This window comes from Epinephelus fuscoguttatus, linkage group LG11 (assembly GCF_011397635.1).
Source record: "Epinephelus fuscoguttatus linkage group LG11, E.fuscoguttatus.final_Chr_v1".
Taxonomy (NCBI): domain Eukaryota; kingdom Metazoa; phylum Chordata; class Actinopteri; order Perciformes; family Serranidae; genus Epinephelus; species Epinephelus fuscoguttatus.
This window is the reverse complement of record NC_064762.1, coordinates 4242300-4265077: the sequence shown is the minus strand read 5'-3', so window position 1 is coordinate 4265077 and position 22778 is coordinate 4242300. Positions and strand designations below refer to the sequence as shown.

The 22778-nt window shown below is 41.5% G+C and overlaps 2 protein-coding genes across 2 annotated transcripts in view; one reads left to right on the top strand and one right to left on the bottom strand.

Moving 5' to 3' along the window:
* Positions 1-9509: 9509 nt before the first annotated feature.
* Positions 9510-22778, top strand: part of LOC125897268 (bromo adjacent homology domain-containing 1 protein-like) — a 67449-nt gene continuing 54180 nt past the window's right edge. The window contains exon 1 of the mRNA XM_049590468.1: positions 9510-10109. The gene's annotated coding sequence lies outside the window, so the exon portion shown is untranslated. The remainder of the gene's footprint in view (positions 10110-22778) is intronic.
* The window catches only part of LOC125897313 (vascular endothelial growth factor A-like), a 341071-nt gene continuing 333735 nt past the window's right edge, over positions 15443-22778 (bottom strand). The window contains exon 8 of the transcript XR_007450407.1: positions 15443-15586. The gene's annotated coding sequence lies outside the window, so the exon portion shown is untranslated. The remainder of the gene's footprint in view (positions 15587-22778) is intronic.

The window sequence follows — 22778 nt, the reverse complement described above, 5'->3', positions numbered from 1 at the left end:
GATGCTTTTCCAGGATTGTGCCACCAAAACTGGGTAGTTTAAAGGCCCTGACACACCACGCCGACAGTCGGCTGTCGGCCAAAGTCGGGCTGTCGGTGAGCGTCTGTCGCCCTAGTTTTTGTGGTGTGTTCCGCACTGTCCGCACTTTGGCCGATTGAGCATGTTGAATCAGCAGCGGAGCTTGTCGGTGAGAGAGATCACTCTGATTGGCTGTTTAGGTTTTATTCCCTCGCCCCTGTAGCGAGTGAATCTGCCTGTAGTGAAACCGGGGCTAACCGGTGCTTCCTCCTCAGGCTCCACTTCACTCAGCTGACCCACAGACCCGCTGCTTCTTCCCACTTTAACCTGAATAACAAACTGGAGCTAGCTGTGAGGCTAGTGGAGCGTTAGCCGCAGCATGACCGGAGGGAAGCACAGCCAGTTAGCCTCCGCTAGCCGCTCAGATGTAGTCCGTGTAGTGTGATCAAATGCAACTGACACAGGGCAACGTGAGGCGACGTGAGGCGACATAGACGACGCAACAGTTGGCTTTCGTCGCTGCTAGTTCTTTGATTCTGCACCTTAAGCCAAAACATGATTCCCTTCCAAACCATAACCAGGTGTTTTTTGTCCCTAAACACAACCACACAGTGTTGTTCAAACATTAAGTTTCATTGCATCCACTGCATAATAATGTGCAAAAGTAACATATCTGTGGTTTGCAGAAGCATACAATGCCGACATTTATTCTGGTGATTATCAATAATGGTGCTTGACTGGAGAAGCCATAATATAAATGGTTTAACCTGAAACCCTGCAATGGTATCAGAACTGGTGATATTAACCTTACACACTTTTCCCTATGTGTGTAACTTACCAGTATTTATTTTGAAAAATCAGCATTGCCCAGAGAGGAAATGTTTTCAGTCAAGGCCTGAACTTCACAGAGTGTCAGTCATGTCCCTAAAAACAATGTACCAGTGGAAACTTCCTGTTTCAGAATAAGAGACTCAGAACACAAAGAGTATGAGAGAAAAACAGAGCCACTGCTAAATATTGACGTCCTCGCACATGTAGGTAGTTAAAGGGGCAAAAAGCGAAATCGTTTCAACACTAGGTTTGCTGTTGTGCACCGCCTGTAGACCAGAACAGTGTGTCATGAGCCACACCTCCCTCTACCTCTGCTCTCCACCCCCAACTCACCTCTTCTAAACTTAGTTTAGCAGTTAGCGATGTCTTTCACTCACTCTTGGTCTCTGCTGTGTTTAGCTATCCCCCTGTCTACTTCAATGATGATGGCACCTGTAATAAATGCAATATATTTGCTGAGATGGAGGCGAGGCTCAGTGACTAGAAGAGCTGGTAGAAACGCTCTACAGCTGTAAGTTACTCCAGTAGCCGGTGGCAGCCGACTCAGCTAGATCCCAGCTAGTGCTAACACCGGGAGCTAACGCTAACGTTCCTACTCTTCTCCGTGATGTTTTAGCTGAGCTACATTTTACAATGCTAATTGCAAATGTTAGCTGGGCTGCCGGGCTACTCACCTAACACAACCATAACGCCTGGGGAACTGCCCATTAGTTCGACAGCCCATTGTTCCGACCATATTAAACTCATTGTTCATAAGTCCGTTCCGAAATCATCATAATGCCCTGTGATTAAGGTCTGGTTAGGTTTAGGCACAAAAACCACTTGGTTAGGGTCAGGAAAAGATCATGGTGTGGGTTAAAATGAAAAAGAAAGTGGCAAACACATAAGCTGTGAGCCTGCTCCGCCTCAAGCCGGTCACGGCGTACCATACGCCCGCCGTGAGCCGTTCAGCACCGTGGACAGTTGGGCTAATGGGCTGTCGAACCAATGATATGGACCCAACACCTGACCCATTGCTGGGACCGAGCCGCTAATAACTCAAGCTCTGGACATTAACCCATGCTACGATTGTAACATTAAATTTAATTGAATCGACATAGCGGCATGTGCCTAACGTTACTGTAACACTAATTAAAACAGTCATTTGACGGGGTCATCCCTATGTTTCCAGGGTTCTATGTTCCCCACTTAATCCTGCAAAAAAGCTTCTATGTTCCCCGCTTACACAAAAAGGGTTCTATGTTTCCCGCTTGGTTGAGCGGGCAATATAGAACATGGAGAACATAGAACCTTTTTTGCAGGGTTAAGTGGGGAACATAGAACCCTGGAAACATAGGGGGGATTCACATGAACATACATGAACACGCAGCCGGACCAGCTTGTAAACAATGGGCTGGAGATCAACACAGAGAGAGGGTGTGTGAGGTCATGCTATACTCCAGATGAAATTACACCTCTAGTTCTTCACACAGCGATTTTTTAATTCCTTCAATCTAGAAATGATGAATTTCCGCTTATTGCCCCTTTAAAAATCTTAATATAACTGAAATATCAGTATAAAGAATATGTGCCTCAGCCTGTGTCTGTGTGCTTGTGTGGTGGACAGACAGAGAATAAACCATCAGGGGACAGAAGCTTCAGAGCAGTTCATGTTCCAGCTTGTCTCTTTTCCTTTTCTAGTGTGTTGTCTAGTTAGCAAACGTTCTCTTCAATCAAGCTCTGCGTCCTGATTCAGCTTAATTGTGAATGCCACTGTGTGTGTGTTTGTGTGTGTGTGTGTGTATAATTAAGGATAAGCCGTATACTGGCAGTAAATGGGTAAACTAAGTGTTACGTAATGAGCCTGGACAGCTTAGGAAGTTGTAGTCCTTTTTTACCATTTGATAGTAATCAGTCAGAGACCTGATCGAACAGCATGTATTGTTTCATCCCATTAAAGTGCTGCATAGGTGATTTATTACCCTCAAGCTTGTGTTTTTTTTTAAAGCCATTCTTTTTTATTGTGACTTCAACTCAGTGCACAAACCACTGTTGTTTCAGCCTGATAGATTTAGTCGGGGTTTTCCACAGATCACAGTCTTATTTTGTCTTCCTTATTTTGTATGCACACTCACTGGACTGTGTTTTGTGGAAAGCCCCAACCATAACCCCCCTAATTAGATGGAAACGACACAGATTTTTTGCTTTGGGTTGGCACCACAAAAACATTATTTCTGGGGTTAGCACATAAACAACTCTACAGACACGCTAACGGCTTTGTGAAGCTGTACTTACAGTCACAGCAGTGCTTTGAGCCAGACGCTAACGTCAGCATGCTAACATGCTAATGTTTAGCAGGTATAATGATTACCATGTTCACCATCCTAGTTTAGCATGTTAGCAGGCTAACATTTGCAAATTAGTTCTGCAGGTATTTGGTCATAAACCAAAGCATAGAATATGAAATATGAAATAAAACACTGAATTCATTGTAATTTTTTGATTATATAGACGTGGTAAATTTCACATACTGTACATAAATGCAAAAAAACCACAATTTAGCCCCAATTTCACCGGATTTTTATGTGAATTTAAAGGATATATTTAGACTATTAAATGTATTAACATTTAAAAGAGTAATAAAACTGTCAAACTGTACAGTGAACTCTTTAAAGATCAATAACATGTTTTTTCTTATAATAATTTTTTATTATTGAAGATCATTTATCCCAAATCTATTATCATTATTATTATCATTATTATTAGTAGTAGTAGTGATGTTGCTGTGACATAAAAAAAATAATGGTTGTTAAATTCCATCCTGAGGGAAACTTGATTGTGTGGTCAAAATTTTTTGGCAATCCATCCAACAGTTGTTGAGGCTCAAAATTACAATGTCATCCTCATGGTGGCGCTAGAAGAAAAGCCAGAGGATCACCAAATTCAGTAGGTATCATCCTATTCATTGTATAATAATAATAATAATAATAATAATAATGATATTAATAATAATAATAATGTGACCTCACCCATTGGTTTGTGGACTCCTGTTTTGAAGCCTCGAGTTTGGCTGTTACTATCATCATTTTTTGGAGCCAGAAGTGACCATATTTGGACGAGAGGGTGGAGCTGTGGAGGAGCGAGGGACCTGCCCTATAAATGAATTCACCCCCATACAGCTGTCACGAATAGGGAAATTACCTTTTGAGACCAAAGCTAACATGAGGATCTATGGGGATTTACTCTGTTCTGGAGCCAGCCTCAAGTGGCCGTTCAAAGAACTGCAGTTTTTGGCACCTCTGTGTTGGCTTCATTTTTCATCCCTGGAGGTTGCTGCGTGGTCGTCACCAAAGTACAGAACAAATGACAGTTTTAATCTGATGTTGCAGCTAGAGTAAACTTTTAAAAGGGACAGTACACCCTAAATTTAAGTTACAAAGTGTTCATTAGTAAACTTTAGAGGTGTTGGTAGGCACATTATCGTTACCTGTGGACAGAGTGAGGCTAGCTGTTTGCCCCTGTTTTCAGTCTTGTGCTAAGCTAAGCTAACCGACTGCTGGTTGTAGCTACATATTCAGCACACAGACATGTTAAATCAATCTTTCAATGCGTTCTCATTCCAACTCATTAAATATCACTGTTTTGTCACTGTACATATGACATGCTAGGTATCCTCCTGCATCTGTCGTTGACGATCCCAGATACCGTGTCAATTTATGCTTGTTACATGCTTGTGTCTTTTCAAAATATACTTCAGTTTTCAGAGGACGTGTACAGTTTCTGCTCATTAGATGCATACAGTCTTTTTCAAAGTAAAGGTAAGGCAGTAAAACACCTCGTACTTACGTTTATTTTCTTGTGCAGCAAAAGCACGTGGTTAGGTTTGGAGAAAACATCATGGTTTGGCTCAAAATTCACACAAGAAGGGAACAGCGGCCTTCTGGATGAAAGTGTGGGGCTGGTTGGACCCATTCACCGCCCCTCCTGCCCACCCTATGGGGAATTTGCAGCTCCTTCTGCTGTGATGTCACCAGCAGTAGTTTCAAACTGAAATTGATGCCGTCCAGTGGCGTAAAAAATACAGCTGCAAAAGGTGCCGTTTTGCGTCTTTGTTCCCAAAATCACTGATGAAACAACAAAAAAAATGACGACTTGGGAATGAGAACGGGCTGAATCTTTTTATATAATTCTTGGTAGAAACTATTTCCTTTCTACCAAACTACACCCATCAACCGTATCACCAGGCAAAAGGAAGTGTGCACCACTTGGCAACTCACACCAAAACAATCCAGACTAATAAACAGCACTACAGGTAAAAAGAAAAATTCATATGTCTGTGACTTTGGGGTGAACTGTCCCTCTGAGGGGGACATGATTGTGTGTAACAAATTTCATAGCAATCTATCCAATAGTTGTGGAGACTCAGCACCACAAAGTCTACTCCATGCTGGCGCTATAGAGGAAAAGAACTCAAACCTGAGAAACTGGGACAGAGGACACAATTTCATCTGATGTTAATATGCTGCAACAATCAGAATGAATCACTCAGCAATCACTTTGTTAAACTGCTGTTAAGAATTCTATTGCTCTGTGGAAGAATTACATGTAATTACCAGTTCACCAAATTAAAATGTGTTTGACACTTGCAGTGAACTGTTAGCTGTTCAGAATCACATGTCTGTGGAGTTAATTGAGTGCGAAGGTGTGAAATAGAGTTTATAGAGGAAACTCAAAAACTAAAATGCATGGTTGATTTTGGAAATCCAACCAAGAAGGAGTGTGACAGAAAAAGCATCCTGTCTTCCTCCTGTACTTTTTCACCACTCAAACACCATAATCCCACAGCTACAGGCCGACTTTGTTACCAAGTGGGTTCAAGCTCCAACATCAGGAAGCATCTATACTAAAATGTCCTGGAGCAGGTCACTGAATATCTACCAGCTGCAGTCTGTGCTCTGACCGCTTAACACTGAAGTTAATTTTCCATGGAGGTCAGTGAAGACATCACAGTGTCCTGGCTCCCTCTGTGCGCTTCATTTATCTACAGGAACTGTACAATACTGCTGTACCGAAAAACTATTTGGGTCCAGGAGTGTGTCAGTTATTTCATGGTGATTTGAGGGGAGACACCACACTGGTCAGTTTTCAATTTTGGGCTATTTTGCCTCCATAACACATCTTCTGTCACAGTAGTGGAAAGAAAACGTTCAAAGTACACATTTAGGTGTTTATTTATTTTTTTTTATCTTGGTTCAAAGTTCTGTTCTGGAAATTAATGCAAAAAGCACCCCCTTATTTATTTACCAAGAAGTCAGATTGAGCTGAAAAATCTCATTATAAGAGTGACCCATGGATGGATAACGTGCACTGATCAAGGGGCCCAAAGTGTAAGGGGCCAGCCTGGCCTTCACCTGCAAAATGTCACCTAAACTAACACATACTGACCAGGAAGAGACTCACAAACACCTATGAGACACAAAATAACCAAAAAGACACAAATATACCTCAGGGGGAGACAAATTGACCTTTAAATAAACACAAAATGACAACAAGGACATGCAAAGGATCTAGAAAAGAGACAAAAACGACTACAAAAGACAAAAAAATCACCAATAAAGACACAAATACACTTCAAAGAGACACAAGTTGACATTTCAAGACACTCAAAATAAACAAAAAGACACAACTGTAGCTCAAAGAGACATAGAACGACTATAAAAAGACACAAAATATACCCCAAATAGACAGAAAGCGACCTTTAAGAAACACAAAAAGACAACAAAGACATACAAGAGAACCACAAAGAGACACAAAATAAACAAAAAAGACACAACTATACCCCTAAGACACACAAAATTATCACAAAGGGACATATCGACTACAAAAAACACAAATCAACCACAAGGACACACAAAGTTACTACAAAGAAACACAAAATTACTAAAAAGAGACAAAAAATAAACAAACAAAGACATACAAAAAGCCACAAAGAGACACAACTTTACCCCAAAGAGACACAAAATTACCGCTAAGGCACACAAAATGACTACAAAAACACAACACAACCAAAGGGACACACAACATTACTATAAAGACACACAGAATGACTATAAAGAGACACACAAAAAAAACAAAAGACACACAAAACGACTATAAAAGACACAAAATCACATTAAAAAAAACCCAAATATACCCCAAAGAAACACAACATTTCCTTAAAGGGACACAACATGATGACAAAAAACACAAAACAACCACAAAGACACACAAAATGACTATAAATAGACACAAAATCACAAAAAAACCCAAATATACCCCCAAGAGACAGAGAGCAACCTTTAAGAAACACAAAGACATACAACAAACTACAAAGAGACACAATATAACCAAGACAGACACAACTATACTCCTAAGAGACACAACATTATCTCAAAGTGAAACAAAATGACAACAAAAAGGACGCAAAAAACAAACAAAAATACCCCAAAGAGACATGAAGTGACCTTTCAGAAACACAAAACAGCAACAAAGACATACAAAGGAACTACAAAGAGACACAAAATGACTACAATGATACACAACTATACCCCTAAGAGACACAACATTACCTCAAAGCAACATGAAACAATTACAAAGACACACAAAATGACCAAAAATAGACACAGCTATACCCCTAAGAGACACAAAATTATCTCAGAGGGACATATCGACTACAAAAAACACAAATCAACCACAAGGACACACAAAATTACTAAAAAGACACAAAAAACAAACAAAAAAAGACACAAATATACCCTAAAGAAACACAAAACTTTACCCCTAAGAGACACAAAATTACCGCTAAGGCACACAAAATGACTACAAAAACACAACACAACCAGAAGGACACACAACATTACTATAAAGAAACACAGAATTACTAAAAAGAAACAAAAAACAAACAAAGACATACAAAAGAGCCACAAAGAGCCAAAAAATAACCAAACAAGACACAACTTTACCCCTAAGAGACACAAAATTACCACTAAAACACACGAAATGACTACAAAAACACAACACAACCAACACAACCAAAGGGACACACAACATTACTGCAATGACACACAGAATGACTATAAAGAGACACAAAAACCCCCAAAAGACACACAAAATGACTACAAAAAGACACAAAATCACATTAAAAAAAACAAATATACACCAAAGGAACACAAAGTGAAACAAAATGACAACAAAAAGGACACAAAAAACAAACAAATATACCCCAAAGAGACATGAAGTGACCTTTCAGAAACACAAAACAGCAACAAAGACATACAAAGGAACTACAAAGAGACACAAAATGACTACAATGATACACAACTATACCCCTAAGAGACACAAAATTACCTCAAAGCAACATGAAACAATTACAAAGACACACAAAATGACAAAAAACAGACACAACTATACCCCTAAGAGACACAAAATTATCTCAAAGGGACATATTGACTACAAAAAACACAAATCAACCACAAGGACACACAAAATTACTAAAAAGACACAAAAAACAAACAAAAAAAGACACAAATATACCCTAAAGAAACACAAAACTTTACCCCTAAGAGACACAAAATTACCGCTAAGGCACACAAAATGACTACAAAAACACAACACAACCAGAAGGACACACAACATTACTATAAAGAAACACAGAATTACTAAAAAGAAACAAAAAACAAACAAAGACATACAAAAGAGCCACAAAGAGCCAAAAAATAACCAAACAAGACACAACTTTACCCCTAAGAGACACAAAATTACCACTAAAGCACACAAAATGACCACAAAAACACAACACAACCAAAGGGACACACAACATTACTGCAATGACACACAGAATGACTATAAAGAGACACAAAAACCCCCAAAAGACACACAAAATGACTACAAAAAGACACAAAATCACATTAAAAAAACAAATATACCACAAAGGAACACAAAGGGAAACAAAATGACAACAAAAAGGACACAAAAAACAAACAAATATACCCCAAAGAGACATGAAGTGACCTTTCAGAAACACAAAACAGCAACAAAGACATACAAAGGAACTACAAAGAGACACAAAATGACTACAATGATACACAGCTATACCCCTAAGAGACACAAAATTACCTCAAAGCAACATATCGACTACAAAAAACACAAATCAACCACAAGGACACACAAAATTACTAAAAAGACATAAAATTACCACACAGATACACAAAACCACAAAGTGATGCTGTCAGTAACAAAGAGGTGCAAAACAAGAACAGCAAACAGAGACAAAGCCAAAGCAGATGAGAGGTGGTGGTGGGGCCTTTAAGGTGTCTGTACCCAGGGACCCATTGTCTCATTATCCGCCCATGATTGTTAATATATATTTTGGGTTGGATCCATAATTACACTCTTTGGCACGGAGCCCCTGAAAGCACCACAGCAGCACCTGGCTCCACTCCCACTCTGAGACACACGGGCTCGTGCACAGGTGCTTCCAGGCTGCCCGACAGTCATCACCGTGTCCAGTTAACGCCACGGCAACATCCCTCCAACAAAAGTTGCCGGGGGTGGGTCCAGAGAGGCAACCCCTGCCTGCAGTTACGCGTGGATACCCCTTTAAAAGGCTCACCATGTTGCCATCACATGCTCCAGCACTGAAGTAGGATGTTCTTGTTGTTGTTGTTGTTATGTAAAATGTTTCTGATACAGCCGGACTTTTGCTGAGGATCTCTACACTTTGTGCAGCAGGAGGGGGTCCTGCCCACCCCCAGTGTGTCAGTCAGGCATGTTGCGCTGCTAGTTGTTGTTCAGCAGCAACACACACACACACACACCCCAACAGACTGGTGCGCAAACTGAAAGCTGCGTACACTCTTAATGCCAAGTGACGGATACAAGCGACGTGTGTGCGGACTCTCCAGCAGCAGCACTCCGGGGGCTCTGCAGCCGTGGATGGGATCTAAAAACATCCTGGAAGGAGAGGAGAGTTGTTTGCTCCGTCTCTCCTCCTCCCGTCGATATTTCAGAGGTTCCCCTCGAGTGGAGTGGCGGAACATCGGCGACATTGGTGTTTATTTCCTCTAGTTGAGCTGCATCGGTTAACCAGTCGGACTTGCCTTACCTAGTCATTTGGAAAACAAGGTGCCCTGACTGGCTCCTCGCGCCAGTGGAAACCAGACGAGATAGTGCCCGCCACACACACACACACACACACACACACACACACACACACACACACACGGAGAGAGAGCTACAGTACGGTAAGTAGCGGCTGCTCCACATTATTGCTTCCTTTCTTTTTTTATTCAGGCGGAGCAGGGGGTGCACGGCCAGCGCTCCTCTTTTGTGTACGCTTTTTAGTCATGTCTGGAGGACGTTGCAGAGGCAGATAATGGCCATGGTGATGAAGGAGATTCCCAGGGAGTGGTACTCAGTCGGACTGGCCATGCAATGTGTGTTATCATATCATAGCCCTCCCTCCTCCTCCTCCTCCTCCTCCACCCCCTCCTCCTCCACCTCCACCAGCAGCAGCCAAAGTGTAATGCCACAGCGATAATAGTGCTTTGTGTGCTGAATACACTGAAACAAGGTCAGTTATCGGGACTCAGCAGTGTGAGCTCACTAATATCATGATTGGCTGGGTTGGATGCGCACCTGGATGTGTATGCGTGTGTTGCGCGCGCACGAGGCGGCTGCAAACTTTATGGCACATCAGCCTGTGGCATTTCTTGCGGGTATAATTTGCTCCGTGCGCGTGACTCATATTGGGCCCTTTAACGGGCTACTTTGGGCTGAGTGGAAACAAACAGACGAGGCTGTGTGAGACGGAACAATAACTGTCGTTCAGTGTGTTTGCGCCGCGCAGGTAAATGAAGAGGCGTCACAAATGCCGAGGATGATGCCGTTATGACATCACAGATAAAGCTCCCGAGGCTCGGGGCTGTCAGTGAAGGAGCTCCAGGATGGGCTCTGTTGCTGGGAGATGTGTGAGAGGAGAAGTGGCAGCAGAGGGCCTTTGCTGGGAGAAGTTGTTTTGGGGCAGATTGAAATCAGTCACGTGTGAATATTTCAGCACTTTAATTTCAGTATTTTTCAACTTGTTCCAGTGTTTTGTGTCTGAGTGACTAATGGGAACAACAGGTTTTGAGACTGGTCCAGTATGAAGCGAGAGCTGCAGCCAGCAGCCACACAACAGGCTGCTAAAAGTGCTTGTTTTTTGCACTGACATGTTCAGATTGTTATTTAAAATGTCTCACAACTTATGGAAAGTATCCCCACCCAGAAATCACTATCACCAAACCCACCGACTCCATTTAAGTTAACAGTAATTTCATCATCTTAAAACACTCTTCATTCAAAGTCAATGGAAACAAAACAAAGCGTGGTTCATCTTTCCACTGTTCTAACAAGCACCAACACTGGTTTGGTTTAAATAAACCACTCACAGGCATGTTCGCACCACTAAGTCCAATAAGTCCACTAAAAGTGTTGTTTTATCTCCTGACTGGCTCAGAGTGACTAATGGGAACAAAAGTTTCTTAAACTGGTCCAGTACTGACTGAGAGGACCGCTGCAACACAGGCTGCAACGAAACCATATAGCACTATCAATTTAAATCCACTAGCATGTTTGTTTTTGCCACTGACAGGCTCAGATTATTATTCTATGTGTCTGACGACGTTATGGAAAGGATCCCTACAGAGATAGACATTATTGTCAAAGTGTAAGATCCTTTTTGTTTAACCAGAAACAGCCCCCAAATCACTCCATTTAAATGAACAGTAATTGTAGCCTGTATAAATGCGGCATACATCACATCTAACTGGGTCAATTAAGGGTTAATTTCAACCAAACCAGAGTTGGTGATTGTTGGAACAGCGGAAAGAGGAACCAAGATGTTTTTTGTGAGTTTTATTTTGTGTCTGTCGACCTTGAATACGGTATTTTTAACCAGAATTGGCCCCTAAATAGCTACCAGCAGACTCCATCTAAATAAACAATAATTTCATCATGGTGAAACACATTTCATTTAAAATCAACACAAACAAAATAAAACTAACAAAAAACATCTTTGCTTGTCTTTCAGCTGTTCATCAGCTCTGGTTTGGTTGAAATAAACCACTCAGACATGTTCGCACTGTCAATTTTTGTCCTCTAAAAGTACTTATTTTTGCCACTGACAGGCTCAGATTGTTATTAAAGTGTCTGACAACATCATGGAAAGGATCCCTACAGAGATAGACCTTTTTGTTAAAGTGTAAGATCCTTTTTGTTGAACCAGAAACAGCCCTGGAAGTGCTATCGCCAGACTCCATTTAAATAAACAGTCATTTTAGCGTGAATAGAGGCAGCATATTTTCACATCTAACTGGGGGAATTAATGGTTAATTTCAACCTAGTCTGAGTGGGCAGAAGTTCGCTGCAAAGATCAGCCTCTCATTGTGCGGAACGAGCCACCCGCTGAAGTCCCGCCCTACCACCTCCGATTGCAGTTTTCAACACGTCCTTTACTAACTTTTGCGGTGTTTGATCTTGCGGGGATGTAGCCATTTTTCTGCCATGGTTCGCGTCCTGTAGGCGATATTTTTGTGGGCGTGTTACACCAAAACCTGTTTCCCCCCGGCAATATTTTTGCAAGCACACCATTGCTGTGGCACCGCCCAGAATGATTGTGATTGGTTGAAAGAAATACAAGCAGCCGGGGCGTTTTTTCTCCCATCTTAAAGTGAGAGTTGGCCCAGCCAGACCTTTCTTTTCTTGAGAAAGATCTGGTGAGCGAGACTAATTTCAACCAAACCAGAGTTGGTGATTATTGGAAGAGTGGAAAAGGGAACCAAAATGGCTTTTATGAATTTTATTTTGTTTCTGTCAACCTTGAAAGAGGCATTTTAACCAGACCAGCTACCACCAGACTCCATTTAAAAAAACAGTAATTTCATCATTGTGAAACACACTTCATTTAAAACCAGTAGAAACAAAATACACAAAAGCTGTCTTGTTTCATCTTTCCACTGGTCCGACAATCACCAACTTTGGTTTGGTTTAAGTAAACCCTTAATTCACTCAGTAAAATATGAAAATATACTGGCTCCATACACACTAAAATTACTTTTTTTATTGAGTCTGGTGGGTTTGGTGACAGCGATTCTGGGGCTGTTTCTGATTAAACAAGAAGGACTTTATTCCTTAACAAAATGAATGATTTTAAATGAAGTGTGTTTGACAGTGATGAAATTACTGTTAATTCTGGTGGGTTTGCTGGTCATGATTTTGGGGCTGCGTCTGGTTAAACATTCTTTTTTCAAGGTCGACAGAAACAAAGGAAAACACAAAGAAATGCCCTGGTTTGTCTCTCCACTGTTCCAACAATAACCAACTCTGGTTTGGTTTGGTAAACTATATTTAACCCAGTTAGATGTGAAAATATGCTGCTGAAATCACTCTCGCCAAACTCACCAGACTCCATTTTAAAAAACAGTGATTTTGTCAAAGTTGACAAAAACAATTTTAAACTAATAGAAATCATCTCAGTTTGTTTTTCCAATGTTCCAACAATCACCAGCTCTGTTTTGGTTGAAAGAAAGAAAGCCTCAATTCACCCAGTTAGCTGTAAGAACATGCTGCCTCTATCCAAGCTAAAATTACTAATTATTTAAATGGAGTCTGGTGGGTTTGGAGATACCGTTTTCGGGTCTGTTTTTGGTTCAACAAAAGAGATTTTACTCTGTAACAAAAAGGTCTCTGTAGGGATCCTTTCTATAATGTTTGAAGACACTTACAATAATAATTTGAGCATATCAGTGGCAAAAACAAACATTTCAGTGAACTTAAATTGACGGTGCTATGTGGTTACATTGCAGCCTGTTTTGCAGCAGCCCTCTTGGTCAGAACTGGACCAATTTAAGAAAGTGTTGCTCCCATTAGTCACTTAGACACACCCTTTAAACTGCACAGTCGATCAGGCTTCAGGGGATGACTGTGTGATGACTGTTTCCTGTTTGTGCAGATGTTAAACTGACTGGAATCTGGAGACTTTGTCTGTTAAACCACCGTGATAGTTTGATTTCAGTGCTTTTAATTTTACCCTTGTACCCTACATTACATACAGTTAGGTAGTTTATTTGTTTCTAACCTGGAGTCCGACCCCTCTGAAGGGTCTTCATATCATTCTGGAGAGTCTTGAGGTGATTAATGAGGCAGGAGGGAAGAAAAGCAGGAACGTTCTGCTACACAAATTTCTTTTCAGTTTTTGGACTTTGGACTGAATCTTCGCCTTTATGTGAAATGAATTGGATAATTGGTGCCTTTGTACTAACTGTGGTACAAAGAGGCTCCGACAGGAGCAGCTGCAGCTGAAAATCCTTCATGTCAAATGAAGAAGTGACTCTTCAAACTGAGGAAATGTCTCTGTGTTTGTCTTTGTGACTTAACGATTGTTGATTCATTCAGCTGAACTTGTTTACACAAGTTTAGTGAATTTAAGTGGCTTTATATTTTCATTTTAAAAATCTTTAAAAGGCTGAATTACAGCTGCAGCATACATTTTGCGTAATGTCCTGCACAGGTCTGATTTTTAAGACCTGCTCCCTCCCTGGCACTGTAACTTGCAGCGCCACACCTGCCATGCCACGCACACATATGACAGATTAGTACTGCAACCTGATCTGTTGATGCAAGATCCATGGCCCGACCGTAAACAGCAAATCCTATAATAACCATGCACTGTTCAAATAATTCAACCAGGCAGCATGTTTAAAACGATCATCTCAGGACACTAAGGTAATATATTTTAAATTAAAAATAATTCAGGAAGTACAGTTTGATTGAATATTTTATATATATTTTATCTCCACAGATAACCTGCCTGTTATTAACGCACCTCACAGAAGTGGCTCTTATATTTCAGCTGATGTGATGCAGTCAGAGGATTGACGTGTTGAAATATTAAGTTATTGTTATTGCATTTTATCCATTCATTCATTCATCTTCTATAACCGCTTCTCCTGTTGGAGGTCACAGGGGGTGGAGCCTATCCCAGCTGACACTGGGTGAGAGGCAGGGTTCACCCTGGACAGGTCACCAGACTATCACAGGGCTGACACATAGAGACAGACAACCATTCACACTCACATTCACACCTACGGACAATTTAGAGTCACCAATTAACCTGCATGTCTTTGGACTGTGGGAGGAAGCTGGAGCACCTGGAGGAAACCCACGCTGACACAGGGAGAACATGCAAACTCTGCACAGAAGGGCTCCCACACCCTGGCTTTGAACCAGTAACCCTGTTGCTATGAGGTGACAATGCTAACCACTGCGCCATCATGTTGCCTCTCATTTATGTCAATATATTTAATATCCAACAGCCTCAATCTGACCCGCGTGTTCTTTGTTTTACACTCAATGGCACCTAAAAGAAAAACTGACACAAAAAAACACCTGCAAATAACCTTTTTTTGCGAGTTAGGTAAGAATACGTCCAACATGAGTCCAGCACTGTTGCCTTGCCTCACAGCAACAGGGTTACTGGTTCAAAGCTGGGGTGAGGGAGCCCTTCTGTGCGGAGTTTGCATGTTCTCCCCATGTCAGCATGGGTTTCCTCCAGGTGCTCCAGCTTCCTCCCACAGTCCAAAGACATGCAGGTTAATTGGTGACTCTAAATTGTCCGTAGGTGTGAATGTGAGTGTGAATGGTTGTCTGTCTCTATGTGTCAGCCCTGTGATAGTCTGGTGACCTGTCCAGGGTGAACCCTGCCTCTCACCCAGTGTCAGCTGGGAAGGCTCCAGCCCCCTGTGACCTCCTGTCTGTCTCTATGTGTCAGCCCTGTGATAGTCTGGTGACCCCCAAGAGGAAAGGCAGTTAGAAAATGGATGGATGGACGTCCAACATGACCATCTCCTTTTGTGTTCCACATGTGTGAAGTATAGGGTTGTAACGGTATGACATTTTCACGATACCGTAACCGTCTCAGAAACTATTGTACAATCAATCAGAAAGACCTTTAAAAAAAAGAAGGGTTATTTTTGGTTAAACAAATGTTTTAATACTAAAATCGAACCTTGAAACAGTTTTAATATGGAAGCATGTGTAAAAAATCTCCCCTGCGAAAATAACTATAATAAAGGAGAGATGCATTTTTTTTATAAATCCAATCCAATATCTTGGATAAGCAAATGTACACGGTATGATAACATCGACTTTTATATCCACTATACCTTGAAACCAGTATATTGCTGCAACCTCAGTGAGAGGGCAACTCTGAAAAATGTGCGGACCTGATTCTATGGACACTGTAGCACTGACATGCAGTTACTTCTTCCCCTCTCCTAGCCTTAATCCTCACTCTCAAACTCACTACCCTCCACCTGGGGGTTTCATTTGCTCAAGTATGATATTCATTTTCTAGTCAGAAATAACAGGAAACAGGTTTTTGTCAAATAAAGGAACACAGTTACTGCTTTTACTGTATGTGGGCCTGCTGTCACCCTTCAAAGGCCTACTCTTAGCCTGGAGAAACCCAGACTTAAGGACAGTATTTATGTACTTAGTTACTGTCCACCACTGTTGATCAGTATTTGTGGCTCAGATAAAGAAGTGTCTCACTGATTTAGACCTTGTTCTTTCCTCGTTCTATGGTTTTTTAATCGTTATTAACAGCCACCTTTAGCAGGCCTAATTCCCCCTCTTGTTCACAGTATCATAAATGACTTGCTTCTTTTTATTCTGCCAAGTCTCCTTTTTTTAGGGCTGCCTTGAGACTATCTCGCTGTGTAGATGAAAAAACGACCTGCCAGGCCACTCTCTGACACACTAGTTTATTGTAGTTGAACATTAATCTTGTGCAGTTTCTTCAGCAGACTTATACCTCACCACGCTGCGCCTCCTCACCACATTCTCCCTTTGATCCAACAGACCGCACCCCACCTCACTAAGCCATCATAAATGTCATAAAACTTAATATAGAAGTGTTTAAATGACTCACACCTAGACCCGTCATTAAATAGCCATGCAGGACTAATAACCGAGCCATTACTGCGAGGGCAATCCACTGAGAATTATCAGTGGAGCTCTGCCAACATACAAATCAAATGCTTAGATCATCAATGAAATACGAGCCAGTAGAATAGTTTTTGGATTAGTGGTATATTTAATGCTTATTTTCATTTATTGTGTTCCAGCACGTTGAATCATCATTAAACTGTGATAATCATTTACAACACTGTGGCCTCTTGATTTTCTGCAGCGTTCAACAGAAACAAATCTGTCCCACAGTCCTGTCAGCTCATGAGGGAGGGTGGAAAGTACCCTGTTTCAGAGGGAAATATTGTACTTTTAACTCCAGCACATTTATCTGACAGCTGTGGTTGCAAGTTATTTTTCAGAATAAGATTTCACATTAAAAAATCTTATGAAATTTAATACAGAAATTCTTGCAAAAAAAATCAACTTCATATTTTTCAGATGTCTCCGAGTCGTCAGCACGTCAACCAAAGACAGATTTTCTTTCTAAACCTCTCTGGTTGATGGTTTAATAACAACAAATGTCTGATAAGAGAAAAATATCCAAAGAATAACTTCACATTTGTGAGGCAGAAATTTTCGGCAGATTTTCTTTCTTCCACTAAATCATCCCACAGCTCCTCAGATTTATCTTGTGACCCTTCAGAGATGTCCAACCCACTAAAGTAAAATACCTGACTGCATAAAAATAGTTACAGTAGCTCCACCTTGAGCAGCTATGACAGTAAAATGCTGCTCATGCACTGAAGCATTAATATTAACAATTTAATAATGTGATATATGGTAATATATCCATCTCAGGGTTCTGTGCTTGTACTTTGATACTTAAAGTACAATATGCTGACAATACTTAAGTTATTTTACACTTTTAAATGCAGGACTACGGAAACGTATCGCCTTCACTTGACAAATTTAAAAAAAAAAATCTGTTTTAATGACTAATTTTTTTCTGTTTTTCGGAGTAATTTTGAGTTAAGAGAGCAATAGAACAACAGACGCTTATATTCCTTTCTTGAGAGCTCGATATAATGGAAGCAAACATGACCCGCTTGTTTAGTTTAATCCAGTTTTACTTTGTTTTGGGTTTGAGACACTGGGAGATACTCTTGTCTTTAAGTCATATAGATGGTGTCAGCATTAGTTTGTCAACTTTACGCAGGCACCTTATCCCAGTGTCTCAAACCCAAAACAAAGTAAAACTGGATTAAACTAAACAAGCGGGTCATGTTTGCTTCCATTATATCGAGCTCTCAAGAAAGGAAGTGTCTGTTGTTCTATTGCTCTCTTAAAGGGAAATTTCGGTTTATTTCAACCTGTCTCCTATCGTCCTAAATTTGTTTCAAATGACTTGTGACAGAAAAATAATAGTTAGCATGTTAGCCGTTAGCCTAGATACAGCCGGGGTGCATAGTAGCGTCAGACCTGTTAAAACATAAGTGAACGGGCAACCTTCAAGTGCAAAGTTAGTCCACTAAACAAGCTTTTTCCCACAAAGACCACCTCATATCGTTAGGATAAATATCAGAGAACATATAGAAAATGACATGTAAACGTGTTGTCTTACCTTACCGGTGTGCTGCCATGTTTGTTTACCATCTAGCTCTGCTTTCCAAAGCGCGGCCGAAATCTCGCGTGAACAAGCAGCGATCTCATAGCGTGCCTGAAATCTCTCGAGAACAAGCAGCAACAGCTGGAAGGCAGAACCGGACAGTAGCCTGAAAAGTTCATTCATTTATTTTATGAAAGATTTATAGAATAATGGCTGACTTTGTGCCAGACTTCGACTTTGTGGAGGAGGAATACACTGATGAAGAGCTTCGTGAAATTGAAGAACGGAGGAGGAGAGAGAGAGAGGCGCAACAGGTAGAGGACGAGAGAGGAGGAATGGCTGCTGCAAGGCTGCGTAGCTCTGGAGATTGGTGGTGTACCTGTGAATGCTGTGCCCCAGTGCCCACAGAAGAGGAATGCCTCTGTTGCAAGGAATGGGACCGGTTGCAGCCTTATTTTCAAGGTCTGGATGTGACCGAGGACGAGACACCTCCACCTGGAGTAGTATCCAGCTGGGCTTTATCTAGAGCTCGCCAGATATATTTCGGCCGCGCTTTGGAAAGCAGAGCTAGATGGTAAACAAACATGGCAGCACACCGGTAAGGTAAGACAACACGTTTACATGTCGTTTTCTATATGTTCTCTGACATTTATCCTAACGATATGAGGTGGTCTTTGTGGAGAAAAAGCTTGTTTAGTGGACTAACTTTGCACTTGAAGGTTGCCCGTTCACTTACGTTTTAACAGGTCTGACGCTACTATGCGCCCCGGCTGTATCTAGGCTAACGGCTAACATGCTAACTATTATTTTTATGTCACTAGTCACTTGAAACAAATTTAGGACGATAGGAGACAGGTTGAAATAAACTGAAATTTCCCTTTAACTCAGAAAAAAATACTAAAAAAAAAACCTAAAAAAAAAAATTACCACGAAAAACAGAAAAATAAAAAAATGACTCCAAAAAAAAAAACAGGAAAAAAATTACTCAATAAAACAGATTTTTTTAAATTTGTCAAGTGAATGCAATACGCTTCTGTACAGGACCTTTACTCGTAATGATATTTGGTTTGTTTTTTGTTTTTTTTTACATTTTTGTATTGGTACCTCGATGTAAAGGGACAATTTTCCTTGTAGTGCGATATTTGCCTGATATCAGACAGAATTTTCAACTTGTTACCCTCCATTTTCATCTTTAGTCATTGCATCAAAAGAGACTAATGTATTAATTTAACATCAGTTCATGCAAGGCAGCTATGTCGCACTATGTGCCCAAAACAAATTTCCTGTTGGAGACAATAACGTTTTATCTTATTTTATCTTATCTTATCTTAGCCATGCCACCTGTTTTGCCAGGTTTTTAAAAATGGAATGGAATGATGTTAAACAAATTACTTAATAAGAGCACTCGCTGATTTAGAACAGCCTCAATAGCACAAAGACTGTCTTTACTCCTCATTGGTTTTGGTGCGCAGCTTGACAACAGCGTGACAGCGGCGTTAGTCCCCCCGAGGCATATATTAGTTGTTTTTTTATTTTAACTGAGAAGCTGCTGTTCCATGTCATGATGCTAGATGAATCAGTCAGCTTGATCTCAGTGGATTCAAAGGTCTGGACCCAGGCAGATGCTATCTATCGGTTTAGAGTACTCCACAATATTATGCAGATGGAGGTGTGCATCTACTGCTAGCTCACCTAGCAGTAGATGCTAGGGCAAGCTAACGCTACAGCTCAGTTGAGGAGGACGCCATTAATGTTTCCATTTCAGGCTGTCACAAGCACGAGCGTCTCATCCATGAGTAGATGCACTCTTCCTTCTGCGCGATGATACAGTTGGCAGGTGTAGTTTGGCAGACAGAAAATAGTTCCTACATGAAACTGCTCTCAACAAGGTCTGTGGATTATCTTGATTAACTGATCATGATTTCTGGAAGGAGACTAATTTATTTTTTGGCACACTCTGCAACACACCAAAACAATCTAGACTGATAAATAGCACTACAGGTGATTTTGGGGTGAACTGTCCCTTTAAGTGAAGATTTTGAGTTCTTCTAACACCACTGCAGTTGGGTGTGATGCACTGAGTTGTGTTGTACTGAATCAAACCTTCTGTTGAGTTTCAAACGATGAAGCCTATTGCTGCTATTCTCTACTAATCATTAACTAACTTTTTCCCTTCATCTGTGATGCCACACAGATACACACCACACCTCTGAACAAGTCATGTGATCTGTTTGACCGACTGTACCTTTAATTTAATTTAATTTGAGTCTAACACCTAATCAAATATTGTGTGCATCCATGTGTGTTTACACTGCTTGTCATCTGAGCGGCTCCATACGGGAGCGCCATGCAATGAGAAGCGAGATTAGTGTCATGGTTGCTTGGTTTCATTGGAGGAGGCTTGTTTATGTTCATTTGCTGTCATTGTCCTGGAGACGCCCGGTACCTACACACACACACCAGGTCTGACATGAATCACATCTGCTGGGCTGTTTCCTGCCCCGTCAGTGTTTAACAGCTGATATATTTCTGTAGGAAAATGTAACCCGAGCTGACCCTGTGAATAACATGAACTTCTAATATGCGTGGTTCTGTCCTTTCATGGGGATATCTGTTTAATTTCATAATTAACCCGTGGTGGCCCTTTAAGTGCAGACGCTCTGCCCTGATTATTGAATTAATTTTCAATGCTCCGCCATGCTCTGAGTCTGCAGTCAGTGTGACGCTTTCATGTCTCGGTCTGAAACATGTAGACGGAGTGAAGAATGTTGGTTACTGTACAAGTGGAACTGAGACTCTGTGTGTGTGTGTGTGTAATCCTTTGGGGCAGCCAGCACTCAGATCCCTGTATGAATGTGTCCATGTATGACACGTGTGGTCCCCTGTGTGTCTCTCAGTGTTGATTTTGACATTTGATTTTATGTTTGAAAGTCACATTTTAGGCTTTTTTTGTGTGTTTGTTTGTTTATTTGTCTTTAGTGAAGATTCAGTCAGTGAAATATTTAATTTTAGGAGTTTTAGTATCTCAGCGTCTTACTCACGAGTGAGCGAACAGTGCAGTGTGTTACTCTATTAAGCACTGGTTTTGCTTTTGCTCCTTGAAAACACTTCTTATCTGGTATATTTATATATTTTGTCAGATATTTAATACTCTGTTGTTCTAAAATTGGACCAAGTGAGTGACCCAGACCTGGGAACCCACTGGTTGTTCTGGCTGTGAGCATTAAATTGTGGTTTCTCTGCTTAGTGCTACTGTAATTTGAAGCATTCTCCGGTACAAGAATTTCCTTGGGATAAATAAAGATAAATTGAATTGAATTAAGATGTATAGGTGGTTTGGCATCTTTCAATACACTGGTCCATCTACGCCCCAACCGTCAGCTATGGTCATGAGCTCTGGGTAGTGACCAAAAGAACGAGGTTGCAGATACAAGTGGCTAAATGAGTTTCCTCTGTAGGGTGTCTGTGCTCAGCCTTAAGGCCCTGACACACCAAGCCGACGGCAAAAGAACTAGCGGCGACGAAGCCGATGAAGCCGACTGTTCCGTCGTCTATGTCGCCTCACGTCGCCCTGTGTCAGTACATTTGAACACACTGCACAGACGACATCCGACGGCCAACCGGCCAACGGCCAGTTCTGCGCATGCGTGAGAGGAAATAACTCGGGAAACCGGAAGTCCGACGAATGCATGAAATATAAACAAAGAAGCTAGCGGTTGCTTAGCATTTTCACGCCACTCTTGCTCGCCACAGACGGTTTCGCGTAGCTGATAAAATGTCTGATAAGTTACAAATGGCACTGGCATTGTCAGCCCTTGGTCTTTTGCTTGTGGAAGAAGAGAGGAAGACGCGGAGAGGAAAAATAAGGAGAAACCGCACGAAATGGGTGAAATCATGGATACTGTAGCGTGCAGCTTTCTTTGGTCATTTCCGTTTCTCTTCTCGTGCACTGATTCACTAAACTGAACAGCCAATCAGAGTGATCTCTTTCACCGACTAGTTCCGCCGCCGATTCAACATGCTCAATCGGCCAAAAAGCAGCCGACGCGGAAGTGCCGACGGTGCGGGACACACCGCAAAAACTAGGCCGACAGACGCTCACCGACGGCCGACCGTCAGGGCCTTTAGAGATAGGGGGAGGAGCTCAGACTTCCGGAGGGAGCTCGGAGTAGAGCCGCTGCTCCTTCACATCAAAAGGGACCAGTTGACTTGGTTTGTGCATCTGATCAGGATCCTCCTGGGCGCCTCCTGTTAGAGGTGTTCTGGGCACGTCCCACTGGTAGGAGGCCCCGGGGCAGACCCAGAACACACTGGAGGGATTACACATCTCATCTGGCCTGGGAACGCCTCGGGGTCC